Genomic DNA, 26,038 nt, shown 5'->3' on the forward strand with positions numbered 1-26,038 from the left:
TGTGTGATTCTTTCATTTTAATTTTTATTGACTGGTGAAATAAATAAAATAATTATAGTGAGAAATTTTAATATGTAGATATTAAAATTAGACATCTCCAGGAGGCAGATAATAAGGACATATAGGAACTGAACACTACAATAAGTAAATGTGTGTGTGTGTGTGTGTGTGCGTGCACACGTGCATATAAGCACCCAGGTGTGCACTCATGTATAGAGAAGAAGGACCCTCATATTTGAATAGAGAAGATGTACTCCCCCCATATGTTCATGGAACATTTAAACTATTTGATCCCATATCTGACCATAAAGAAAGCTTGATACAGCTTTGTGTTATTTCACTTTTTGCAACAATCATGTATTACTTTTATAATGCAAAAAAACCGCCAAAATAAAGACAAAATTTAAAAATGTGTTTGCTCTATTTTTAATAATAGAACAATGTTTGGCACATATTAGGCACTCAGTAAATGTTGGCTGCATAAATAAGCAAATGGATATTAACATTCATTGAGTACCTACTATGTACTAAGCACTGGACATCAGGCATTGCCTTTTAGCTGTGTGGCCTAAAGCCATTTGAGTTAAATGGATTTTAGTATATCACAGAGCAAACCATGTGCCCTCAAGCATAACAGATAACAAGCCTGCAGTTACTCCTTTAGCCCATGATAAGGGGCTATACCTGTTCTCCAGCTGCATCGTAAGGGATTCTGCTAAAGTGGTTTATTTTATATCTTTGATATACAAGCATACATTTCCCATACTTCAGGTAATAATTTGCAGGATGAGCGAGGGCTGATAAGGGCGTATGGAGTAGGGGAAGCTCTCTGACAGTAACATGCTGACTGCACTAGGTAACTCTGATGTCCTCTCCAACTTTACCAAGAATAATTCTTCCATCTCCAGGCACAGTAGCTCTGTTGTCTTTACTTATTATTGTTTTTAACTGGTTATCTGCAAATAGGTTCTTTTTTCTTTCATTTAAAAATAATTCTTCCTTCTTTTCAAAATATTGGCTTAGTTGAAGGGTCTGAGCTTCTACTGTGCTTTATGACTTAATTAATTTGTAATAGGCACACCCTCCAGAAGTACTGCTCACCATAACAAGCACTCATTCTCCGATATTTTCAATCAAGGAAAATGAAGTGGATTAAGCTATTTACTTGTTTTTTTAATTAGGCATTTGCTTACAATTTGGAAATGTTTACTGCCCATAGGCAAAGTTAGCATCATTATTAAAGGTAGTACATTTTTCTACCCAATAAGGTCCATCTTCACTAATAGTAGGCAGAATAGTAGGGCACCTGTGTGTTTTTTTTCTTTTTAAAAACTGTCAGTTATTTAAAATTTATTTTTATTTATTTTTTTAAATTCTTATTTTTTATTGAAGTGTAGTTTGATTTACAATGTTAAAACTCAATTATTGAGAGCTTGGTATGTCCTGGGCACTGAACAAAACTCTGTATTTTAATCCCTACAACAATCTTATGAACTAGGTGTGATGAAGAAACCAAGGCTAAGTGAGATAAATAATAAAATCAATAACAGAAATTCTCTCTGACTGCAAAGAGAATGCTTTTAACCACTGTGTTACACTTCTTGTCTGTTGTGTGGTCATATTCTGGAACTTGCCTTCTTTTAGAACACCTCCATCTTAGAAGACTCAAGTAAAACTAAGTTTCTTGATCCCAGCCCTCAGCTTTTTCATAGCTTCATTTCCACTCTCTGTTTTTTAGCATTGTCAAGATTTCCAGTCCCGTGCTCTTTCCACTTCCTCCCAGTTTAACAACCCCATCCTGGGCTTGCTTTCTTCTCCACGAACGTCATGTTTGATCACCTAAAATATTCTCCCACAGAGACCCTCTTTTACTTTTATCCTACTGCTAATCCCCACTCTACTGTATCCTAACCCAGGATCAGTGCCACAGTTTGCTTCCTCTACTCCTGTCTTTGGATTAGTTAATCAATGTTAGAAAAAAAATCAGTACGTCTTGCAATAAACCTTACAGATTGGCACCCCTGCATATCTATGGCCTTGAACCCTTGCTGGGCTCTCAGCACTCCCCTTTCATTTTGTCAGTTGGCTGTTGTCAGGTTCCTCCTTCATTGTCTTCAACAACTATTCCATTTCAGTACCACTGTCCTTATGTTCTCACTTCCCTTACTCTTAACTGACTGTTTTCTGCTACCTCATCAAAAGACTGAGGCCAATAAGCATTATGTTGCTCACTTTCCGTCCCTCTTACTGCCACTCGTCTACATGCATACAGGTCTTGACTTTCTTCCACAGGATAAGGGGGTCACTCTTCCTGTTCAAATCCAACTTCTCACCTTGATCTCAGGTCCAAGACAGAAGCATCTGCACTTTGGGCAGTAAGATGGAGAGTCAAGGACCCATACCTAGTGGCTATTAAGAAAATTCCTGGAAGCTCTTTCATGACCCTTCTCTATACCTCCCTGGCCAGAATTCAGTCACATGCCACAGGTGACTAAGCTTTAAGGGAGGTTGTGAATTATAAGCTTTATTTTGTGTAACTACATGCCCAATTAAATAATAAAATTTTACAGAAGCAGCACAGAATGAAAATGAGAAATTTTAAATAGTTTCTGCCAGTGTTCCTTTGTACACAGGAAAAATTGGATTGCTTCTCTTTTTGTTCTTGACATATTTGTTACTTATTTTGCAAATACTTTATAAATTTAGACCTTTAAATCTTTCAACTTTGTTTATGTTATCTCTCATCATACAGAGGTTTAAAATTATGAAGCCAAATTGGGCATTCTTTCTTTTTCCTTTATTGTTTCTGGATTTTATATTTTGCTTAAGTAGGCCATCCTCATTCATACATTCGTATATTTTCTTTTGGTACTTACATACTTTTGTTTTTGACTTAAGGTCTTTATTATAACTGGCATTTATTTTGTGGCATGATGTGAGGTAGGGATCCATCTTTGTTTTTTCAATTTTTAACTGAATACCCCAACTCACTTATTAAACAAGCCTTTATATCTTATTCACTTGAAATGCCACACTTAAGGTGAGCTAAATCCTAACACACACAGGAGTCTGTCATGGACTCCCTTTTCTACTTCTGTTGAGCCATCTATTACTAAACTCATACCATAATTTTCATTAATATGATTTTGTAGAATTTAAAAATTCTTTTTCTTCTCCATTTTATCCCACTTTTCCTCCTTTCTTTTCCCTACTTCCACTTCAGCCAAGCTCGTAGGATATTCCTGTGAAGTTGAGGCAAACCAACATGAGTGTCCAACTCTGTTTCTTTAATCACAGAATCTTTGTCCTTTCCCTACTCTTCACTCTCCCATTCTTTGCTGCCCAGTGTCACCCTTTCCAGGCCTTGCTGAGGTTGGAAGGATTGCAGCTTAGTTAAGGCTTGTTCTTTGTACTTCCTCTTTTTGATCCTTTGGACCCTGTGTATGTAGAATCTATTTCTTTTTATTACTGGATTTAACTTAACTTTCTCTCAGTTCTTTGAAGATGTGAAAACATTGTTGACCCCAGTATGTGTGGATTCACCTCTTTATTTCCTCTTTTATTTATTTTCTGTGCAGCTCATTTCTGAATTAATGAGACATGGAATCTCAGAATCATGTAGCACATTAATGGTGCTCAGTGGTCCCATATGGCCTTGGAAACAGTTTGCTGATCAAAGTTTGCCTGAACTTGTTTTGGGTGCAGATAATGAAGTGCTGTTGTGTAGCTCAAAGTGATGTGGAAAGGGTACACCTGTCCCTAGGGCTCTCCCTCCCTGGGCTGCGTGCGTTACTTTGCTGTCATTCACCTTGGCTTTCCCTATGGTCATGGCTTGTCTGACTAGTGTTCTTCTTCTTCAGCATTTTGTTGGCTCTTACACAGTTACTCTTCCAGATGAACTTTCTCTCCAACTTGTCATATTTTATTTAGAAATCTCATTACTTTGATGGTTTTTAATTTATCATTTAATGAGAGGGATATTAACCATATTGGGTCATTAGAACAGATTCTGGTGACAGGAGCTGGGGCTCTTGTGGATACTATGAGTGTGTGTATGTGTATAGAATGATGGTGGTGGTGGTGGTGGGAGGTCAAACATGGGCTTTTCTTTATAGTGTCATTTCAATAGAAATTTTAGAGGAAACAGTAAATTTACTTGGTTGGTCAGCTCTGATAAATTTTATGAGACAAAATCTGTATTTAGAAAGGAATCAAGGCCAAATACAGTTGTGTTACATTAAAGTGTTGATATAAAATCACTGAATGCACACTGAAGGGTTGCTATAGTAACAGTGATTTTCATGAAATGATTTTAGATACTAGGTTCTTGAGTGATGGCATCCCTTGTTATTTGCTTCAAGGCATCTTTAGTGCTCTCTCTCCTTCTCTCTCGTCTCCTTGCAGGATTGAACATAGGAAATAGACCTGTACCTAGTACAGTTCTCTGAATTCAATTATTTGACTTATAATTTGAAATAAACTTTAACTCATTTAAGCAAAATATATATATATATATGATCAAAGGATGGTTCACAGAGTTGGAGGAAATGTGCAAAAGGGATCTTTAGGGGGGTCACGAATACAGGGCAACTCTGAGAATCTGGGAAGCATTAATCATGACATAGCCTCATCAGGACAACCAGAAGGATGAGTGAGCTCTTGCCAGTTTTGTATTCCTGTGTTCAAGGCTCAAATTCTAGGAAGTTTCTGATCTGCCTGGTTTGAAAATAAATCTGAACACACACACACACACACACACACACACACACACTTGTTTTTCTTGTAGAAATGATTCTTACAGAGAGATTCTCATAGGAATTTGCAGTCTCTTCAGATTATGAATCATAAGCCATAGGTAATAGACCAGGAATGGTCATCTGTGAAATACCAGTTTCAAGTGGAGAAACACATTGTGCCTGAACAGTTTCATTCCTCTGGGCAGGTTTCTTAAAACTTGTCTTTCTCTAGGATTTTCTTTTATGCTCATGTAACCATATCTTCCTCTTGTCTTATCTTGTTTTTCTTCAATTCTGAGTTTTCAGCAGTGAATTTCACTCATGAGGGTGTTCTGTTTTATTATGTTCTCTTCCAGACACCTCCACTGTGGCACCTCCTCCAGCCCTTCCTCCCTCATAGGCAATGTCTAGAATGCTACACATTTTTAGATCCAACTTTTCCTCCTTCCTCCTGTCCTATTTCCTTAGTGTCCTCCTTTTCAGACTGGCTAAGTATAAAAACAGAAATGTTACTATATTATTGGTTAATAGTGAATTCATGTTACTTTTGGGAGATTATGTTATTGTTCCCAGTTCTTCAGTCTTCCTTGTGTTCCCACCCTCTGCCATGTGATTCTGTGGTTCCTCTCTACATCAGATTGTGTGTGTGTGTGTGTGTGTGTGTATGTGTGTGTGTGTGTGTGTGTGTGTGTGTAATTAGGTTTATTTGTTTATTTTTTTTTGATGAGGTGCTGGGAATCAAACCCAGGACCTCATGTATGCTAGACAGATGACTGTGGTTCTTCTTGCTAGAAGTCGTACAAATTTCTGTCCCACTGATGTTGGAACTGACCCTGTGATTTGCTTTGGTCATTGGGATGTTAGTGGACATGATGATAGCAGAGGTTTCAAATATACCCTTGGGTTTTGGCTTGCCCTCTTGTACTTCTGCATTGTCGGGAACATACCCTAGATTCTCCACTATTCCCAGAAGAAGGATGACTTGTGGAGCATAGCTGCCCCAACCAGTGCACACACCCATGGCATGAGGCTGAACTGTCCCATCATATATGCAGACTTATGAAAATGAGAATAACTGCTTCTTGTTGCACACCTTTTGGTTTTGGGTCAATCTGTTAAGCAGCATTTTGGGGACAATAGTTAAATGATACATTACTTTTCTAGTGAATATATTTTCATTTAAACTGGAGTATTCTGGAGTTCATGCCTTAATCCTGGTGTGTGTTTTAATGAGTTTCATGCCGGGTAGTGAGAAATTCTGAGCAGAAGGTGTCTTGTGGGATCCCCTCAGCATACACCAAGAGGCAAAAACCTTCTATGTGCATGTTGGTTTCACACACTGCATGATCAGCCATTTTGTTAGAAAAGTGAAGTAGATTCTGGAAGCCTTTATGACACTGTGTACTTACCCAGAATTCTTTCCCAGCTGAGTGCGTTTCCATCGTGAGTCTAGTATAGGTCACAGTGTGGCTCTGGTTAGCATATGCTTGCCAGGGCTTTGATGGGCTCTTGAAACTCTGCTTCATACGGTCTCCAGAAGATTTCCAGGCAGAAGTCTTCCAAGGGGAAAGTCATCAACTCTTTCTTGGAAATTGCCCTGTCTATGAGATTGACTCTGAGTGCAAAACTAGTTTGTCTATATTTTTCAGTCTATAAAAGTCAGTGTTTGTTAAGAATCCCTTTATTTGTGGCAGCAGGTAGTATGTAGAGGAGTGCTCATCTGTTATCCATGTCTTCCGGGAGCTTGTATTCTGAGAAAACAGCATGAATTTTATTTTAGAATTCATTTTATTGTTTTTTATGCTTACCAAAAAATCTGCTTCTTATAACTCAAACACATAAATAAATGACATTGTAAGTAAAAGTTCTCGGTAATTCTACCCCTTAGAGAAAACAACTCCTGATTTCTTAAAAGACTTTTCCTATGCATATACAAACATATGCTTTTTTTCTTTTTTTCACAAAATGGGGTTGCACCACAAATGTCATTTTACAGCTTGCTTTTTTCTACCTAAGAATATTTTGTAGACCTCTTTCCTTGTTGGTTGTTATTCTGGTTTTGTTATTTTTTATGATATAGTTTTCTTCACAGGTAGAACTATTTCTAAAGTGATTCTCTTTGAGACATAATTTTGTTTTTTTTTTCCCCCAGGATCATATCCTAGGCCAACATAATTGGTTTTTTTTTTATAACTGCTAAAAGCAGTAAAAACTTGAGAGAAAAATAAAATTGAAAGACATTGGAAAACCAAAGTCACTGCTAGCAAGTCCAGGTGATAGAAGTGCACAGTCTTTGTTCAGAAGTGAGTCTTAGTCTGAGCCAACTTTCTGCTTTTACTTCACACTCAATTTTTATACTTTAGTATAAACCCTTAGTAGAAGCAAGACATTAGAGGGGAAATGAACTGCCTGTGTGCTGATAACAGCAGGAAGCGACTGGTGCCATTCTATTCGGAGGAAGGATTCAGAAAAGACATTTCAAAAGACCCCAGGATTTAAAAAAAGGATAGTGATCCAGAGCATTTTGGTATAGAGGGAAAGGATCAGTAATTCCTCAAGTGTTCCTGATGACAGTTCCCAGAAGAGAGCTGATGTTAGTCGTGAAGGTCCTGAGCCATAGGAAAAGTCTCATTATTGCTCTCTCTCGAAACAGGAAAATCGTTATGCATTTTGGGAAAAGTTTCATCAATACGTGTAAAATTAAAAAATTAAATGTTTAAAGGGCAAGCTGCAGTTATATGAAGAAGACAATCGGGCAAGTCTTTTCTTTATTGATAGTAAACCAAGTTGTCCATTCTTTTAGTCAGAGTCAGGAAGCCTTTCTCGGGCTCCCTTGCAGTTAGGTTGGCTATGAGACTGAGTTGTATCCAGGGAGTGTGAGCAGAAGTGAAGGGCGCCTCATTCAGATCTGGCTCGTAAACAACGTCCTTCTCCATTTCCTCCCATCTGCTGTTGGGACATTGATGTTCAGGGCAACCTGAAAAGCTGTGTGTTGAAGATGGCAAGGTTCCCCATCAACCTGGTTTCTCTCCTTTCTCCTTATCCCAGGATGACTGGACTTTTAAATAAGCATTTTATTCAGCTATTGAGAAAATGGGTTTATCTTTACAGTGGCAAGCGTTACTTTCACTCATACAGAGTAACATAGTCCTACCCCAGGAAACCTGGCAATCTGTGGAGACAGCCCAACTCCACTTGACTGTATTGTTTTGCGTGCAGTCTCATTACCACTAAAACATAGTGACAGATGGACCTGCTGGTGCCTTTTGACATAAGGTCTTCCCCATCGTCCAGTGACTGATGACTAGAATCCTGTGGGAAGCCTGGTTTCCTAGGTTTGGGCATCACTAAGTCACTGTTTTTAGTCTTGAATGAAGTCTCACTGGGTGGACTTTGGTTTACAACTCTTGCACTTCCCTGGAAATAGTTTGATTCAAATCTTCCTTTATGACTTACAGCATAGTTTTGTAATTTTTTTCAATCTATTTCTTAAGTTTATTCCTAGTGATTATTCTTTATATGTAAAGAGATCCTCTTGTATTGGAGTGCAGTTTACGTTTTTCACCACATTTTTGATATATTGCTAATATAAAGGAAAGTTAGTAACTTGAGTAATTTGTTTCATAACTAATAGTCTTATTAGTTCTAATTACTTCTGATTGATTTCTAAAGTTTTTTTAAAATGATCATTTTTAACATTGCACATGTGAACACATACTTTCAATAATTGATTTCCTTTAACATGAGAGTTACACTGCCTTTTTTTTTTTTTTTCATTTTCTTTTTGAATAGAGATAACTGGGGATTGAACCCAGGATCTTGTGCAAGCTAAGCATTCCACTGAGCTATTTCCCTCTTGCTAAATTTTTTTTTTTAATAGAGTCAGTGGGGATTGAACTCAGGACCTCGTGCATGCTGAGCATGCACTCTACCATTGAGCTATACCCTCCTAAAGTTTTTAGGTAGACTATCACATCTACCTAATTCTTTCTCTTTTCTGATAGTTATACTTGTTGCTTTTTATTGCCTTCATCCCACTCCCATTTGCCAAAATATTCAAGGCAATGTTAAATAATCGTTGTAATATTGGATATCCTTGTCTTCATTTTAAAACTTAACATTTGTAAGAGAATTGATTTCTCATTTTCTGTTTTTCTATTCAGGGGTATGTGAATTTTGTTAAATGACGGAAATAGTTCTCTAAGTTTAATGCTCTGTAATAGATTACAGAGCTTGAAAATTATCTGTACCTTGAAAATGTGTTATTTTCAAATTATGTCAACTGTGCTGTTAGAAAACCACATAAATCTCCTTTAGAAAGAAAGAAAATTATAAGAACAGAAATAGGATTTTTCCCCTTTAAGAACAGAAGTCAACTTAGCAGTAAAGTACCTGTGAGTTAGATTTTAAAGGTTTAAGAAAAATCTCCAAGACAAATGCATTTGGCTTTGATTGAACTATTCTCCAGCTCTTGACATCCAAGGAGAAGATAAGAATTTTTCTAGTCCTAAAAAAATCCTGTTAGTTCCTTTCCTATAGCGTACAATAAACTCTTTGTTTAATTATTGTCTCTGGCACTTAGGGAATATTGTTTAGATAAATTATATTATTTTAATAGTGGTTTTTATGAAGAGAAATGGCTCAAATATTGTTCAGTGTCATAGTGATTCACAGTAAACTTCCAAGACCTTCCTTAAAGGCAGGTAGTAACCACCATTTATAAAAAAAACTTACACCTCACTTCTTCTACAATAGTAGATTTAAAGTTCTTGATGGTTTTGCCCTCTGAAACTTAAACACAATGCAGTAATACTGGGCTGAGATAATTACATGGTCATAGATAACCCCAAATTGCAATGTAAACCAAACTCATCAAGGAAATGTACAAAATGGATTTAGTGTAAACTTAACTTGGCACATGTTATGTTGAGAATTAAGCAGACACTTCTGAGTTACGTGCATCACCCGCTTTCCTCGACCCTGTACTTTTCCCACCCACTTTCCGCCCACCCCTCCTCTTTGAGAAACCTACTCAACCTCATCTCCCATCAATTAACTTCCTTGACTCCTTCTTTTCCCTTCCTCTCCAGCATTCGCCCTCTCCAGGGCTAAGCTTGAAGCAGTTGAGGCCACTTGTGTTTGGCCATAAGGTTTTTAATTAGAATAAAAGAAATAGAGGCTAGGCTGTTAGGTTTAAAAGAGTGTTTTTCAGTGGACAAAGGGAGTGTAGATAAGGGCCAGTAGAAAAATCCTCTCTTTTGTTTCTTTTTTTCTGTCCTATGAAGTTCTTCTCTATTCTGTGAGAATGCTGTTTTGAGCCTTATGTGGGCACTCCGAGGAGCCCCAAGTCAGCGGAGGGTGGGAAAGGCTTGATTGACCCCAGCAGCCTCTCTCCCATCATTGAAATTCTCCTCACATGTTAGTCTGGTTATTTTCTTTTACATTTGAGCAAAGCATCCATGGCATGAGTCACAGTAAGAGACTCTTCATAAGAATGTGCCAGATTACAGAATAGATTTCCTTTTTCCCCTAATGGTAGATCCAAAACTTTAAAACTGAGGTGACTCAGTAAGCTTAAGAGGAAGATTTTAGAAGCCCCATGCTTTTTTTTTTTTTTCACTAATGTAAACTGCATTTTTGACTATAAAATTAACTAAAATTGTTATTTAATTTGGGCGTTCTCAAATTTAAAACAATTGCCCCTACAGAGCTGTACTTTTCAAATTGAAAAAGAAAGGTACAATTATACCATTAATCGATGCAGAAAGGGGATCACAAACACAGGCAAGCAAGCACATGCCAGTTTACTGTCAGTGTATGGAGCGTGTATTGTGTGTGTGATTCTTGTGGTAGGGTGCCTTGTGGTATATGTGTGTATATATGGTGGGTGTGTGGTTTGTGAGTTGGGTATATATGTGTTATGTATATGTGTGTATTTATGGTGTAGTTTTTCGTAAGGAGTAAGTGTGTCCTGTGGTGTGTGTGTGGTGTGGGATGTGTGTGTTTCTGGTATGTACTGTGTGTGTTTGCTTGTGGTGTAAGTGCATTGTTTGTGTAGTGTATGTGTGTGTGTGTGTTGGTGGAGGAGGGGGGCGGTGTTCTGCAGGGAGCCAAGATCCAGAGGTTAGAGTTTTTGTTTTAAAAGTATCTCTGCATTGAGATCAGTTGGTAAGGTTTTTTAAATGTTTCATCGCCCCAGAAATCATTTGGAAGTTTTTTTCTTAAGCCTAAATGTTGGGTTTTTTTAGGCAGAAACTTGAAATATTATAAACTAGATTAAAGTGAAAATTATTGCTACAATACTTTAGCTTTAGCTGATCCTGTAATTTAATTTAGCAAACAAAGCCACTCATATTCAGAGTTAGAGCTTCAAGAGGTCCCATCTCCTCTGCCTCTGATGTGAACGCCATTTTCCCTGTTAAGCTGCAACCATTTCCTTTGCTTCAGAGGCAGTTGTGTGGGACGGTGTGCCTCATTTTGGCATCTCTCCTCACTGGCCCTATGCCATCCCTGGGATTCTTAGCTTAGAGGCTAAGAATGGGAGTTCTTGAGTCAGAACATGTGGGTCCAAGTACCAGCTCCACCAACTCGGTGAAGGCTTAACCTTGATGAGTTTCTTCATCTGTGAAATGGGGTGATAGTGGTACAACCTTGCAGGGTTGTTGGAAGGCTTACATGAGATGATGGTGTAAGCATAGTGCTTGGAAGATGGTAAGTATTCAGTGAGCACGTGCTTTGATGTTGGTGGGCTCTCGTATGGATCTGGCTGTGCCTCTGCAGGTGTAGACAGGAGTGGAAGCTGTTAGCGGACCATTTCTTCCAAGATTCATTGTGAATTTATTCCATTTTATGGGGTGGGGCTATAGTTCAGTGGTAGAGTGTGGGCTTGGTGTGTACAAGGTCCTGGGTTCAATCCTCAATGCCTCCATTAAGGGGAAAAAAAATCTTGCTACTTCATTGGGCCTGCATATACCAATTAGATTTATGAGTGACCGCTCAGCTCTTGCATCAGGGTAGCCTGATTTCTTTGTGGGGCCAAAAATGCCTCATTTAATGAATGTTCACCAGAGATTTTGAAGATGCCAGTGGTTTTAGGTTTGGTCCCATGTTAGGACAAAAAGTTCTCTAAGCTAAAGTGCTCTCCCTCACATGCTGAAACTAGCCCTACCATCTGTTTCCTGCTCTGGAATAGGTAAGTATCTCAGCAGTGGAGAACTGTACTTGGAGAGCACTAAAAACCCCCACAAAAACCCTGGTATATTATGTAAGTTACTCTGACTAACATGCAGTTATTTGGCACAATTTTCAGATGAAACTTCACATTTTGTCCCTGCTATTTCTGGGCCCCTATGTAGACATTAAAGTGTGAGCAGAGTATCCATTAGAAGGCTCTGGGTGCTGAAACAGAGGCTATGGATGTGGAATGTCAGCTTTTCGTTTTTTGTTTTTCCATCCTATTTAAGAGGGGATCTTGGGCCCTCTCCCAGTGTGAGGAATGCAAACTGCAGATTCAGGAGGCCTGTGGGGGTGGGGAAATCCCTAAAGAAACTCACAACCTTGCACCTGTCTAGCACTGAAGCTGCTGCCAAAGGGTTTTGTAAAGACGTGGAGTGCCGGGTGGCTGGACAGATGCCAGTGGGGCCAACATCCACTCCTGCCTGCTGGCTTCACGGGTAGTGCTGGGCTTTTTGCTAAACGTCAAGAGTTCAGGGTGAGGGGGTAGACCTGCCAGGTTTGTTTCAGAATTTACCTCTCCCTCTCTCTCTTTTCCTTGTCTTGTCTCAAAGCTCAGTCTAGACCCCACAGGGATGTCTCTTGGGTCCTCACCTCCAGGCAGTTCTCAAGCAGTGTTAATGACAAAGCCCTCGACTGCTCCCATCCCTTTAATACCAGATTTATCCATCTCCCCTCTACCCCATCCATTCTGCCAAGGGGTCTTCATTATTTCTCCAGCAAGATTTGGATCAATACCTTTCGCCTTTCTTGAAGGCTAACCTCGAGGCATCCCCAAGCTTGTTTCCCTCCCTTATTTCACTTTCTCTCCACCAGGTTTCTGGGGCATTTTCTTGGATGTTTCTTCTATGTTTTCTGCACTAAGCTTTGCATCCAGTTTAGCTGTGCCTGTGGTGTCCTCCTGGTCCAACTCACCAAGTTGAGTTCTCTTTTATATCACATAACTCCTGCTCTCTCCCTTCTAACAAATCTTTGTCCACTTTTTGAAAGGGAGATGACAATTTTTTTCTAGACCCTAGCTTATTCACTTGTAACTAAAGTCAGGTCATGCTGTTGATCAATCAGTCAATCATTGCAGAAATCAGTGCATTAAGAATGTTATTGAGCAAATATAAGTTCTACCCCTTTATATGTGCTTGAGGGCATATGAAGGGCAATTATATATAGGTATGCTTTCAGGAAGCTTAGTCATGTTAGAGAGACAGTATTAACGTATATGAGTCAAAAAAACCAGCAGAGGACAAGATTGTATTAATTTTTGTAGTCTGCCTACACAAAAGAATCAAGATGGTTTATAATAAAAGATAGCTCTATAGAATGTTGCAACAATGATAAAAGATCAAGGTCCATGTAATAGAGAGATAATTGAAAAGGAAACCCAATTTAAGCTAAGTTGTTGAGTTTGAATACAAAATTTAGAATTGGGCTTCCTGGAAGTTAAGAAAAGGGGAAACAGGATGAATTATATAATTTCCTTGTCTCATAAGAGGTTACATAATAGTTTACGAACACTGATTTTTTTTTTTTTGGTACTACATACAAGAAGAATCTCCCCATTTATTTATTTATTGTGCACATACTGTGTTCCAGGTACCCTGGATATGAAGATATACAGGAAAAACAAATTCTCTGACCTCAAGAGGTTTATATTTTAGTGGAGGGAGAGAGTCAACAACCAATTCAGTGAATAAAGTACCATCAGGTAGTGGTGAGTGCTCTGAAGTGGATTAATGTGGTAGCCCATGCTAGGAAGGCCGGGGAAGAAAGGTCTCTCTGAGGAGGTGACGTCTGAGCAGATACCTGAATGATGAGAGGGAGTGAGCCATACAGAGAGCATTTCAGGAAAGGAAACAGCAAACTCCAAGGCCAGAGGTAGGAAAAAACTTGATCTGTTTGAGAAAGAGCCAGTGATACTGTAGAAGACTTGTACATGGTTGGGGAGATATAGCAATGGTGGGGGTGAGTGGCAGGGGACTGGTCAGAGAAGAAGCTAGAGATGGTAGCCATGGATGAGTTAGTAGAAATTTGAATTTGTTCCCCAAGCGAGATTGTGGAGCTGCTGGAAGTTTTGAGCAGGGAGTTATGCCACCTTTTAAAATGTCTAATTCTAGTTCCCACTGGCTACTCTATGGAGACTAGCCTGCAGAAGGTAAGAGTGGAAGCAGAGACTATCTGGGAGGCTATTGCAAACATTTGCGTGAGAGATGATGGTGGCCTGGTCCAGGAGGAAGCTAGTGGAGGTGGTGTTACGTGTTCACGCTGAAGTAGAATCAACAAGACTTGCTTATTAGCTGCATGAGGGGAAATGAGATAAAGAGAGGATTGAGATTGCTCTAGATTTTGGCCTGAGTAAATGGGCAGCCTTGTCTTGTCCGAAATTTTAGTGGGAAGCTTTTGAGTCTTTCACCATTCAGTACTATGCTGGCTGTAGGTTTGTCACAAATAGCTTTTATTATGTTGAGATATGTTCCCTCTATACCCACTTTGGTGAGAGTTTTTGTCATAAATGGGTGTTGAATTTGGCTTGAGTAAAGGGATGAATGAGGATCCACCTTTTGAGACAGTGAAGACTGGGCATAACCTGGTTTGGGGGCAAAATCAGGAGTTCTGTTTTGAATATGTTCAATTTGAGTTATTTCTGTGATAACTCAGTTGAGATGTGAGGCAGACAGTGGGGTCCATGAGTGTGGAACTCAGGGAAGTGATACACACTTGGGCATCAGCAGCACACTCACGTTGTGTCTAGCACTGTTTCAGTGGAGCATTTAATATAATGGATGAGGTTTTCAGTGGGGGAGAATATAGTCACTTTGTGACTGTATTAGTCATGGTTCTCCAGAGAAACAGAACCAACAGGATGTGAATATATATACAAGCAAACAAACATTACTTATTGTAAGGAATTGGATTATGTGATTATGGAGGCTGAGAGGCCCCAAGATCTTCATGTTGCAAGCTGGAGACCCAGGAGAGCCAATATGTAGTTCCAGTCTGTGTCCATAGGCCTGAGAACCAGGAAAGCTGAATGTAAATTCCAGTCTGAAAGCAGACAGGCTCCAGACCCAGAAAGAGTTGATGTTTCAGTCTGAGTCCAAAGGCCAGAAGAAGGCAAATGTCCCGGCTCAAAAACTCAGGCAGGAGGAACTCCCTCTTACTCAGCCTCCTTGTTCTGTTCATTTCTTCAGTTGATTGGGTGAGGCCCACCCACGTTGAGAAGGGCAATCTGCTTTACTCAGTCTCCCAATTCAAATGTTAATCTCACCCAGAAACACCTTCACAGGTACACCCAAAATAATGTTTGTCCAAGTGTCTGGGCACCCTAAGGCCCAGTCAAGTTGACATAGAAAATTAATCATCCCAGTGACAGTAGAGCATTACATCAAATTATAATTGTCTGAGGAATGTAGGCAGCTAAAATAAGGAGTTTTCTGTTGAGCTAACTTGTTACAAGGTTAGAAACTAAATTTCAGAGGCAGGCCTGGCTTGCATGGTAAAGGTTGTTTTTCCTGATCATGAAAAAACAGTTTTTTCTAATAGAACTTTACATTGTAAGCAGAGCTGATGAAGCAGGGAGTGGTGGTCAGGGAAGTGTTCTCAGAGGAAGGTAGATCAGGTTTTGCTTGGCGAAGGAGGCAGAGGAGTGGTGTATAGAGAAAGGCATGGAGGTGTAGGAGACCTTGAAGTGTCTAGACAAGAGTAACAAGCGCAGTGTGACTGATGTGTAGGGTGCACGGTATAGAGTGGAGGGAGCTGAGATCAGCTGGGCCTGGAGGACCCACAGTATAGAGTGGAGCACCTTGTATTTTCTGCCTCAGGAAGTTGTCTCCACCTTTAGTGGGCACAAGAATCACCTGGGGAGCTTGTTAAAAAGTGGGGATTCTTAGGCCTCCTCTCCAAGGAGATGGTTGCAGTCGATCTGGGGCTCAGAAAGCGACAGCTTAATGAGCTCCCCAGCTGATTCCAGTGCAGTTGGTCCACAGACCCCACCATTGCTATGAGCTATGAAGGCTTTTAAGAACAGGGAGTGACACGGCCTGATTTACTTTTTTAGGAATTTAATTCTGCCAACTGTGTGGAAAGTGGACTGACTTCACCAGCAGGGAAAACATATAGGAGGTTGCTGCAGGCATCCTGGCGAAAGATGATGAGAACTGGGGCTGAAGTGTTGGTGGGGTTGAAGAAAAGGGCAGATTTTAAGGGACCTAAGTTAGAAGACATGGTTAACCTGAGCAGGAGAAGGGCTGAGAAGAATGGAGTTGATTCACAAGTATCTAATTTGGAAGAATAAGTGGTCAACAGTGGCTGACCCTGGGTAGCTATTTGTTGGAGTGAATAAATACAGGATAAAAAGTGGATGATATAGGGTAAGAAAGGAAAATTCCATTTTAGACATGTACATTTGAAGGCAATACAAGAGACATGGATCTAGTATTTGTGAGGAAAGTTCACACAGGTTTGGAGATAATGGATTTGAAAGTTGTTAGCACAGAGATGCTTCTTGAAGCAATAGTAGAGTCTGAGACCACTCGGCAAGAAGGTATAAACCTTAAAGAGAACAGACGCAAGAATATGAAACTTTTGGGGTGGTTAAGGGGCAGACAGAGGAAAACTAGCTGACAGGGAGGGAAAACTGGCCAAAAAGAAGTTAGAGGATTGAAAGGAAAAACTTTGAAAAGTTTTGAAAATAAAGGGAAGAAACAATTTCAGAAACTACATGTGCATGTGTGTGTGTGTTGGAGGGCTGTATTGAGAGTACATTGTCAATCTGAATGCTGAAATATGTTCTACCAAACTCTTCTTTCTAACATAGTTTTCCAGTAGATTTAGCTCTCCAGTCAGGTCATTCCTGATTCCTGATAGAAACACCAGGTCAACAGCATAAAGGAAGATAGTAGTCTTATTTGCTGTAGCCAGAGGGCAGTACTTATTTCAAGTAAAAGCTTTTTTAACTTATTTAGACATGAGGTGGGCTAGGATATATTAACCCCCATCCCCACAGCATTTGTTTCTTTACAGCATTTAGATTAGAATTAGCCTTGTTCGGATCTCTTTCTGTTAAGCTTTCACGGATTTTGAAGATATATTAACACACCACCAGCAGATACAAGGGTGCCCATCTCTCTTGTGTGTGTGTGTGAAAATTATTATTTAAAAAATCTCTGCTAGTATGTTTGTAAAAACAGGTAACTCACTTTAACTTTAATTTTGATTTCTACCCCAGGCCAATACTTTTCAGATGGTTATTGGATATTTGTATTAATATTTTTTCTGTAAATTCTGTTCAGGATTGTTGCCTACTTATATTTTGGGTCTTAGAGGTCTTTTGGATTGATATTTGTATGTTCCTTAGATACTAAGGGTATTAATAACCCTTTGTTGTACTTGTTATAATCATATTTGCAAACAAGCATCGATGCAGTGGTAGTAGGGAAGTGTTAATAGTCTTTAGAACAGATTCTCCATCAAATTGTGAGGCTCACCAGCCAGGCTTCTTGACCTCTGGTCCTTACCCTTTTGTTGACATTTCTGGAGGTTCTCCAGCCAGGCCCAAGGAAGGTCTCCTTACAGAATCAGTGTCCCCAAAACAAGGGTTCCCCTTGAAAATAAACTGGAAGTGAGCTTGTGGATTGTATCAGGTGTATGACTTAGCTTCCTGGAGCTCAGGCAGACGTGCCTGGAACTATTGTGGCACCTGGGATGTTGGGTTTCCTTGCAGCTAAATGCCAGAAGATTTGTTTTGAAGGCCTGTCTAAAAGAAAGACATGCATGTGTTCATGTTTGTTGGATAAAAAGGAGTCTAGTTACTCAAATATAGACCTTATGACTTCCTCCAAGGTGTTAAATTCATCATCAGATGATCATTTAAAAAATTAGATCTGAGCTCCATTGAGGAGAGGGGGTGAGAGTTACTATTACCTCATTTTTCAAATCTCATTTTCTTACAGTTTATTTTTGGTATTTTATTTTTGTTGTATATTGACCTTGTTTATTGGTAAATTTGATAAATTCACTTAGTTATAGATCGTCTTCTCTGAGAGAGGTTTTCTTAGTATTGGTGTTCCTTAAATGGAAGAATTCATCAGTGAAACCAACAGGCTCTGGAGATTCCTCTGTGGAAAGATTTTAAAATGATAGATTTAGTTTCTTTAATGGCTTAAGCATTGTTTACATTTTATATTTCTTCCTATATATCAGTTTTGGTTAAGTTTTATTCTTCTAGGAGTTTGTCCATTTTATCTAAAATTTCAAGTTTATTGTCTTAAAAATGTTCTAAAATTCCATTGGTATCTCTGATGTTTGCAGGCTCTGTAGTGAGGCCTCCATTTTTACTTCTGTTATTGGTAATCTGTACTTTTCCTCTTTTTTTCTTGATTGATCTTGCTAAAAAGGATGGCCAGTTTTATTAATCTTGAAAGAAAATCGTTGAATGCCAGGCTGTCTCTCCTAAGCCTCCCCTCTTCAGGAGCCTTGACTGTTTAAGTCCTGACTGTCTTTGTAGGCCCCACCTTTTATTTTCCCTCCCCAAGTCTGTGAGATTATGACTATGTTTGCTGCTAGCATCCATTCTCTGCCTGGTTTCTCACCACTCTCACCCTCCCTCCTTCCCTCCTATCCCGGCCCCTTACAACACCTATCACCCTAAGAAACATTTCCCTGAGGAAAAAAGAGGTAAACAGAATATTGGACTCACTTTAGTGAGCTTCCCTGTTCTTTGGGATTTTGGCCCTTTATAGCCTGGTTATTTTGACAACTCTCTGATAACTTTAAACAGATGGCTTAAACCCCATACCTTATAGCTATCACCCTCCAATTCCACCTCCCCCCACCCACCCCTAAGCAAACATTAATCTACTTTGTGTATGTATAGATTTATCTACTCGGGACATTTCATGTTAATGGAATTATATAAATGGAGTCTTCTATGACTGGCTTCTTTCACTTCGTGTGATAGTCAAGGTTCATCCATGTTGTAGCACGTATCAGTACTTTATGCCTTGGCAGATTGTCAGAATCCTTTCTAAGTTTGAATCATCTTTCAACATTTTCTCCTTTGCACTTTCAGTGTCGTGAAGTGTCTGAGAGTTCTCTTAACCTGAGGGTTTTGTCTTTTTTTGCCAATGTCACTTCCTCTGGGACATCTTCATTCTTTTGTCACAGCCACTTTCATGTTAGCATCATAACTACCTGCTTTAACTGATTCTTACAATCTGGGTTCAGATTTCACAGCAGCACCCTTACTTGTACCCACTTCATCAGATAGCTTAATCTTAATTAATTCATGCCAATATCAGAAACAATGAAACCAGACTTTACTGGCAGTAAAGGTTCTTTTTTGGTCTCCCTGTAATCGCCATTTTCTTTCAACATGGTAGCCAGCTTTAATGTGTTGGCCTGAATGCTAGTGGAACTGATTTGGATTTTTTTTTTTTTTAATTGCAGTCTTTAGTCCAAAGTAGAAGTAAATGCTCCATTTCAACCATAATTGCCTTTCTGTTCCTACTACAATTTAAGCTAAAATATGTGGAAGCAACTTTACCTTGTCTTTTGTATTCATTGAATTTTGTCAACATAGTTTAGACCATAACTTCATGAAAGCCTAGATCTCATCCTATTTTTGCTTTTCTTTTGTCATTTTTCAGATCTTCTAATTGCATCCAGTTTCATTTCCAACCTTATTACTTTATATTTGCTGCACTTTAATCTTTGTTGTAAAATGTTTCGTGAGTTTATCACTGGAAAAAAAGAAGGCAACACAACTGTGCTCATTACTGTCTGTGAAAGAAATGAATAGCAAATGTACAGTGGCCAGTCACGAACAGACTTGGGCAGAAGAGATGTGAGTGGTCACTGATCATGACGCCCATCTGTTGTATTGTGGTTGGTGAACTGAAGGTTAGCACAAAATTTGTATCTTATGTGATGACTCAGGTTAACATATGGTGGTAACTGAAATTTGAATTGTTTTATTGAATGACTGGTGTTATTTAAACTATGGTAACTAAAATTTGTACATCTTGGAACTGTGCAAAGCAGGGGATGCCTATAACCTATGCCAATGAATCACTTATCTTTAAACCTCATCTACTTAATACTCTTGGGTCTCAGACTAACTCTGTTTTGTGTCAGAGTCTTGAGGCTATACCACTCTGACCTTTGAATCAAAATTATTGTAGAGAAGATGATCCCTGTGATTATCTTCTGAAAATGAGTGCTCCTCTTGGCTTCCTACCTCCTAATGAGGCCTTGAGAAGCTCTGCTTCTGACATTTGTCATTTCCTTCTATGGACAAGACAGCAAAACCTTCTCTATCTCTGCTGCCTGCTCTCCTCACTCTGTTTCTCCATGACCTTGTGATTTAGAACTGCCCTCCAGGAGCACATGGCAGCCCTTGCTTGGCTTTAGAGCTCTTACCTTCCAGTCAGGATGAAAGTTTTGCTTGAAACACCCACAGTGTCAGCCAGCTAGATGCTGCCTTGCTAATGAATAACTCATAAACCCAAAGGCACTGTTTTCCCTGAAGAATGCCTCATAGTGGCTGTTACAACCTCTATTTCAATCCTCAGGCCAGTCTGGTTTTTTCCCCTTTAAGAATCTAAGTTTCAAATACTCTTCTGTAGTATTTAACATGCACTTCAAAGGTTCACAGAGGAAAAAAGTTTCCTAAAGAGATGCTGTCCCTCTTTTTCCTTCAGAACCTTTGAGGCATTTTCAATGTGCCAAAATGGGTTTTAAATGGATCCAGAGAGATTCCTTGTGCTTCTTTTGTGCCTCCAAGCACTTAGAACATGGCTAGGCACATAGAAAGCATTTAACAAGTGCTTGTCACTCTGCTTAGTGAAATGACAAGCTATAGGTGTACTTTGATTTACACTTCAATTTTTTTCTGAAAATTGATTTTTTTGAGGATGGGGAGGGAGACATGATACTGGATTGGCAGGAGGGGAAGAAAACTTGCCCTGAGAAGATTCATAATGTGGATCCTCCTAACAGTGACAGTTTCAGACATCTTTTTGTTGATGCTTTTGCAAATGAGTAGTTTGTGGGCAAAATATCTTTTGTTCAAATGCATATTTTAAATATTTGCTTTATATATGATAGCTCTCTACTAGTGAAAAACTGTTGCAGTTGAAATAAAAAGATGAGGCCATGAGACTTGGGAAAAGGTACTGTGACTTGTTCCCTGGAGGGGAAAAGCATGAGACCTAATGGGAATTTCTCTCTTCTGGAGACATGCTTATGTCTAGGCTGTCAGTCTTCCCACTCATTAGCAGTCTGGGCTGTTTTCCTTTTCATTCTGTCTCACCTATGATAACTGTGAATTCAGTGGACATCTAAATGTGTGTGTCGTGAGGGTAGCTTCCTCCTTTCTGCTGTTATTTCTGAGCAGCCTAAGGGCTATTTGAAGGTAGGGCCAAATCCGCTGGGTAGCCTTGTCTTTGTTTCCTCTAGCCCCTAGCGGAGAAGAGGACTATGTGCACTGTGGGTGTCTAGAAGTGCTTATGGAGTGATTAAATCATGCTTTCTTTAACAGCTTGTAAGATTTACTCCGGGAGAATCCAAGGTCAGTTACAAGATCAGTTCAGGGCACAAGAGGAAGGATCTGAGGGCTCATGGTGCCATGTCATGAGGCTGGATTTAGGAACAGAAAAGCATGACTCTAGGAACTCCTTTCTGACATGGTTCATTACATGATTCAGAATATTTAAGGGTAAAGTGGCAGCTGCACACAGTCAAAAAGTCACACACAATACCAGTGCTAATTCCACCCCAAAACAGCACAGGTCAGGGGTTCTCAGTGCTTTCTCAATTTGTTTTTTGTTCATTCATGTTAGTTTATGTTTTAGATGAAGAGTTTCAAGAAAGCAGGGTTCAGGGTTCAGGGCTGTATGGTTTGAACTGTGACCTCCCCCGCCAGTTCATGTTGAAATCTCTAAAACCTAGTACCTCAGAATGTACACACACACACACACAGAAGTTTCTATGTTCCTTAAAAAAGACTTAAATTGTATTATGAGCCTTTGTCTATGGTGCAGCAGAATTTTCTTTAACATCATTTTAGTGATATATAATATAGCACTGAGTTGACGCAATAGTTTACTTACCAGTTTCCCAATTCTTGGACACTTGTTTCAAATTCTATAAAAATAAAGAACTATAAACAACATGGACATCTTTGACAACGGGTATGTTTGAACATACTTTTTTTTTTTTCTGTTTTGCATTTCTTCCTAAGAGCACATTCCCACTGGCTGAATTACTGTGGGAAGAGATACGTTTATTTTTGTGCAGAAGCTTTGTGTATGTCCTGCCGTTGGCAGTAGGATCCCTTAGAGAGAATTTTTATCTGGGGCCACTCTTCTTAGTTTAACCTGTGCCAAGATCCCCAATGTCTTGGAAGCACTACTGCTGCTTTTGGGCAATCATCTATCTAGTTTACAGCTAATGCATTTGGCCTAATACGTTTGCAGGATCAGTCTGATAAAATTCAAGGATAAATGAATAGATGGGACTGGACAGAGTGTGTCTCACACTCACACAAGGAGTTGGTTGAAGTGTCCTTAGACACCTCGTATCCTCGGTGACACTTAATGTGTCAGTGAAGGGGAGTGTGAGCACAGGAAAGCGGGCACAGAGAAGTAGCTCTGCCGTCCTGACCAGGGAGGAGACACAGGGGACCATGTAGGACACTCAGCAACCACGTGGGTTGCTGTGCAACCCACTGTGCTATGGGTCTTGCTTGGGCAACAAGATATCAAGTTTTCCTAGGGTTTAGGGGGCACGTCTCTTCCCGATCCATTATATCTCCTTTGTTCTGAACAGTCTTCTGACTGTTGATTGGCTTCTTTGGTATCTTCATACCAGAATGGTGGCAGCGCACCATGTAACGTACTATGTTTGCCTCTGTATTCCAGCTACGAGGTTGCTACTCACGAAAGAACATAGGACCTCCTGCTATGCTTTGTGGGCTGACTTTAATCCCCAAGCCATTCTTGCTTTCTTAATTTTACTTGATTTTGGCCTCATTTTTTTATTTTGGATTTATTTGCTCTTGTAACATGTTTGCATATTTCTAAGTGGCCTTAAATTTGTTTTGGAGTAAGTCATGGTTTGAATGAAGAATGAAAGATTGGCTAGATTCTGGGCTTAGGAATTGGTCTGGTCCGTTTGGTATGAGCTTGGTACTGAGAAGTCACTCATCTTGGGTCCAGTGTCTGGATCTGACTTATCCAGGACCAGGCAGTCAGTGCTGAAGGTTCAGCCTCAGTGCTGTCCTTGAGGTCCTGTCATTAAAAACCCAGCCCCTCTTAGGCTCTCCCCTCCTTCACTTTGTACCTCTTCAAAATGGTAACATATAGATCATATTTATTCAAGGGTTAAAAGCCTACTTAGCAGTTAAGTATGCTTACCCTATTTGTCTTTTCTGCCTCCTTGTGTATTTTACTTCTGTATTTCAACCTATAGAAACTTTAATTTCGACTGAAGGAGAAAAGTGGATTTGCTTTTAGCCTGGATTATTCTGCTAAGTGAATGTTGTAATTTTATAATTCAGAATTTTGGAACAGAGCCCTTATTAAAAGTTACTTAGCAACTTACATCATTGACTTTCCGGCATCTTTTAAAAAATGAATTTACTTCTTCTTCCTCAAGGAGGCTCTTGAAAGTAGGGACCTCTTCATATTTGAAGTGCTCACAAAACTGAGACCAAGTCTTTTCACAAAGTAGTTCATTACAAGTCTGTTGAACTGGATACTCTCACCTTCAAACAGGCCTGAGAAATAAAGATGTCTGGGCACCCCATCCTAAGAAACAGAAAACAGTCCTGCTAATAAATATATATAGGATTGATAACCTCTACCAGAGACTCCACTCACTCAGTGATGTCAAGGAAAGTCCCACCCACTAGAGGTGTAGCAGTAGGTTTTAGTTTAAATTCCGTTTGCAATCAGAGGAGCTTTGTTAATTTTAAGATGGAAAGGTATTTGTATGAAGAATACCACGAAGATTTTGCTTACTTTTAATTTGGTAAATGTCACTTTTATTTAGTAGTTTGAAATTAAATCTCAAATCTTTATAATAGTGAGAAACAGCCCAAATATTTCATATATGGTAAGAAAAGGGCCAAAGCTTGTAGTTACAGCAGGCCTCGAGTCTCTGATTTGAGGTGAGAATGTGATTCCTGTGGAAATCCCTTCTAACCCTCCAGTACGTTTTCTTAATTTCTTCCATTGACTCAAGTATTTTGAGGGCATATATAGGCCGAGCCATTTGAGCATTTAAAAATAATAACTATACTTTGGGTATCCAGCTCATTACTGTGATATTCCTTGGGAACAAAAGACACAGAAAAGGAATTTTTTTTAAAAGGTGAATTCCATTCACTTGCATTATATCCTGACTAGGGAGCTGAAATAACCCATTTTCAGAGCTCTTCAGGGTGATTACTCTGCATTTGCTGCAGAGTAGCCCTGGTCAGGAGAAAGGGTTTAAATAATCCCACCAGTGATCTTTTTTTTTTTCTCTTTTGCTTTTTGCTCTGCACTTTCTTGTCATTATAACGGATGCTTTCCTGCCTGTATCTGTTGTTAATGAAACAGCTTCTTTTCTCTTAGATGAGAGGAAAGGTGGGATAGGTGGCACCTAGAATCCTGACGATGGACAAATATTCACTCACATTCTGTCTACTACTGGCAACATGACCCAGTGAAGCTGGACATCCAAGCTATGAGGCATCTGTGAACACATGGCACAGGACATGCAGTTGTCAACTATAGTCACATGGGAAATGAATTCTTTAATAAAATAATATTTTACACCTATGTGTAACCACTAATGGGGCAGTTACTGTGATTGGACTAAAAAATAATTCTGGGGTGAGACTAGACTGTTAGTTCCACATGTGAAATTCATCCACTGGTATTTGTGTTCAATCTAGTGTAGGAAAGAATTGAAGTCAGAAGGGTGCAGAGTGCCACAGGGGGTCATTGGATGTGGTTAAGTTGAGAAAACATCATAGATATAATAATAATAAAAGTAGTAGAATCATCCCAAACTTTTTAAAAAAGATAGTGACTATGAAAATCTTTTGTATCACAGGAGGGTTTCTGGCCATCTTGTGGCAAAAGAATGGTCCTTCTTATAGATGTTATATATTTTTCTTTTTCAACAAGTATTCCAAATGCACTGACCTTTTCTGTGATGCTAGTAGCTATTTTTAAAAAAGTTTATTCTTCCTCAAGGCAAAGGTGACATTTTATCAATGAGAGAGAGTATCTGCTTATCAAAAGAACTCTTGCTATGGAGAGAACATCGTGAAAATGGATGTTGATAAATGTTTCTATCATTATATGATTTTGTTATTGAAAATGATGTATCTCAACCACAAAAATCTTGATACTTCTGTACTTCATAAACCAGAATTTTGTAACTGGCATAAACATTTCCATTGCGCCCAAAACAACAAAATACCTAGAAATAAACTTAACCAAGGAGGTTACCTATACTCTCAAAACTGAAACATTGATGAAGGAAATTGAAGATGATAGAAAGAAATCTCCTGCTCTTATTGGAAAAATTAATATTATTATAATGGCCATACTACCCAAAGCAATCTACAGATTTAATGCAACCCCTGTCAAAATACTCATGGCATTTTTCACAGAACTAGAACAAATAATTCTAAGATTTATATGGAACCATAAAAGACCCTGAATTGCCAGAGCAATCTTGAGAAAAAAGAACAAAGTTGGAGATATTACCCTCCTGGACTGTATACTATACTACAAAGCTACAGTAATCAAAACAGCATGGTTCTGGCACAAAAACTGACACATAGATCAATGGAATGGAATAGAGAGGCCAGAAATAAACCCACGCACACACATGGTCAATTAATCTATGACAAAGGAGGCAAGAATATACTATGGAAAAAAGCTAATCTTCAATAGTGGTTCTGGGGAAACTGGACAACTACAAGTAAATAAATGAAACTAGGACACTCCTTCATACTATATATAAAAATAAACTAAAAATGGATTAAAGACCTAAATTTAAGACTTGAAACCATACTC

General features: G+C 39.2%; 1 protein-coding gene across 2 annotated transcripts in view; it reads left to right on the forward strand.

Moving 5' to 3' along the window:
- The window catches only part of APTX (aprataxin), an 80,435-nt gene extending 54,956 nt beyond the window's left edge, over window positions 1-25,479 (forward strand). Inside the window, exon 9 of one of the 2 annotated variants that reach the window (XM_031447281.2) lies at window positions 24,581-25,479. The gene's annotated coding sequence lies outside the window, so the exon portion shown is untranslated. The other variant, XM_031447279.2, reaches the window with a different exon arrangement.
- Window positions 25,480-26,038: the final 559 nt, after the last annotated feature.

Source organism: Camelus dromedarius, chromosome 10, assembly GCF_036321535.1.
Source record: "Camelus dromedarius isolate mCamDro1 chromosome 10, mCamDro1.pat, whole genome shotgun sequence".
In the NCBI taxonomy this organism is placed as follows: Eukaryota; Metazoa; Chordata; class Mammalia; order Artiodactyla; family Camelidae; genus Camelus; species Camelus dromedarius.